General features: G+C 37.9%; 1 protein-coding gene across 3 annotated transcripts in view; it reads right to left on the bottom strand.

The window, feature by feature from the left end:
* The window catches only part of LOC134101159 (bone morphogenetic protein 1-like), a 73,580-nt gene that overhangs the window by 4,761 nt on the left and 66,319 nt on the right, over window positions 1-2,500 (bottom strand). The window lies entirely within an intron of this gene.

Here is a 2,500-nt window from a genome sequence, read left to right as displayed (position 1 = left end):
CATCATGAACTAATTAAGACCATTTTCAGAGAATATCGAAGAATCCACATCGTTCAAATATAGGCATGTCCTCATTAGCTAAGCATTATCTTTTCATTAGTTAATCATGTCTGTGGTCCCTCAGATAAAGTGATGAACAGGTGGTGCTTTAAATGCATGAAGTTTGAAGTCATGCAAAAATGGACAATTTACATTAATTAATGATGAATTACTCATGAGTTCATCATGTTTGTGGCCCCTCACCTAAAGTGGTAAATGGACCCTTCTTTATCACTGACGAAAGAAGTGGATTCTTCGATATTCTCTGAAAATGGTCTTAATTAGTTCATGATGAGTTAATGTATAGTTTACTTACCCCTTGGAGCACATTTCAAAAACCTAGAAATCACCATGATCATGTGTAATTGATCATTATTCATAATGATTAACCCACTGTACCTAATGCTCAAGATGAATTTGTTGTCCATACCTGATGTCATTAATGACATACTATTAATTCATGTTTATTAATGAGATTTTCATGTATAATTAATGCATGAGTTAATGAATTAACTAATGATAATTCATGACATTTAGTTAACATGAATTCATGTGTAATTACTTTTCTTTTTTCTCCATGACGGTGATGTCCAAAATTTTGTCTGACAAAAAGTCATCATGATCATGCTTAATTAATCATGATTCATGATGATGTGCCAACCGTACTTAATGCTTAAGATGATGAGTTATTTATGTATTAATTCATTAATGACAATCAGTGAATTCATGTTAAGTCATAATGATTCATGATATATTAATGGATTAACTCATGCATAATTCATGCATTAATTCATGCATTAGTTCATGAGAATTCATGTACCCTTATTATAAAGTGTTACCGAATAGTTTTGACTACGCAAGCAGATCTATTTGTATTCTGATTGAATTCCATGAGAGGTAAAAATATGCCACTGTTGTTGGAATGTGTGTGTGTGTGTGTGTGTTTGTGTGTGTGTGTGTGTGTGTGTGTGTGTGTGTGTGTGTGTGTGTGTGTGTGTGTGTGTGTGTCTGTGAAGCCTAAAAGTACCATAAGGATTCCCTCAAACACAACTTGAAGACAGCTCAGTTTGGACTGAGGATCATCTCGTACACACACATACTGTATTTATATATTATAGTTTAATCTGACTGCGTGACACATATTTATATATATATATATCATATAGTTTAATCTGACTGTGTGACTATGATCAGTGTGGTCAGTGGTTCTTTGTTGAGGCCAACTTAAACTAGTGACAGAGGCCGTACAGATTGATTACATTTCACTGACGCCTTACCCATAGATAGATAGATAGATACTTTATTGATCCCCAAGGGGAAATGCCCATGGGCGTCGCTAGGAGTTCAAAAGATTCAGGGCTATAGCCCGGCTGACCCTTCCTTTTTCCGGGGGAAAATTTGAAAATTGGGCTGTGAAAGATGCGATTTCAACATAGTTTGAGAAGGAAAGTAAGGCCAACCGTTGAGGTCCTCGTCGTCATATTTTTAAAACAAAGCTAATTTCCCCACTAGACCGAAGTCTACATCGAATGAGTTTAGATGTGTAGGCCTACATCTAGCAGAACGTTAACAACATACTCTGGCGAAGACGTAGGCGAATCGAAACGTTAGACTGTAGCTGTGCACCTTTGCATTACAATAAACACGCCGGGTGGCAGGTCACATGGTTCTAAAGTTAACCTAATAACCAGCTTTTTTTGGTATAGAGTTCTGCTTATGTGCTTAGTTTATAGTGCTTTCTACCTCTTTTGCGCACGCATGTTTTCGTGACGTTGCATAGAAATCTATAGGCTACAACACACAACAGCCTTTATTCCATAATATTTTCAAGTGAATTCACTTGTTAATTAACTAATTAATCGATGTAATGTGATGCACATTTTTCTATTGCGCTGGATGCTACAGCTACATATGTAGCCTAGCGAATTAAACACTTGTAACGAATGTAGCCTATTATGTAGCGAATGGAGAGGATGTAGCGAATCAAATGTAGCGAATGGCGAGGCCAGATGCATGCGCGTCGGGACCTGAGGTGGCCGTCTTGGTGCGCGAGACAAGATTTTCCATAACGCCAGATCAGCGCTAGTAACAATGTTGCAGTTGTGGCTGCCAGAGCCATATAGATACGGCTCTGGTGCTGCTAGCCGTATAGATACGGCTCTGGTGCTGGTAGCCGTATAGATACGGCTCTGGTGCTGGTAGCCATATAGATACGGCTCTGGTGCTGCTAGCCGTATAGATACGGCTCTGGTGCTGGTAGCCGTATAGATACGGCTCTGGTGCTGCTAGCCATATACAGTGCCTATAGAAAGTCATCATACCCTTTTGAAATAGTTACTTTTTTTGTCTTACAGCCTGAAATCAAAACCCATTTAAAAAAAAATCTTTTCCAGTTTTATTGACAAATTTAGCTGTACAACATCAAAATAATGAAAAAAAAGTCAACAGTTCTGAAAATTGA

The sequence above is a fragment of the Sardina pilchardus genome, chromosome 14 (genome assembly GCF_963854185.1).
Source record: "Sardina pilchardus chromosome 14, fSarPil1.1, whole genome shotgun sequence".
NCBI lineage: Eukaryota > Metazoa > Chordata > Actinopteri > Clupeiformes > Clupeidae > Sardina > Sardina pilchardus.
This window is presented reverse-complemented; position numbering and strand designations above follow the sequence as displayed.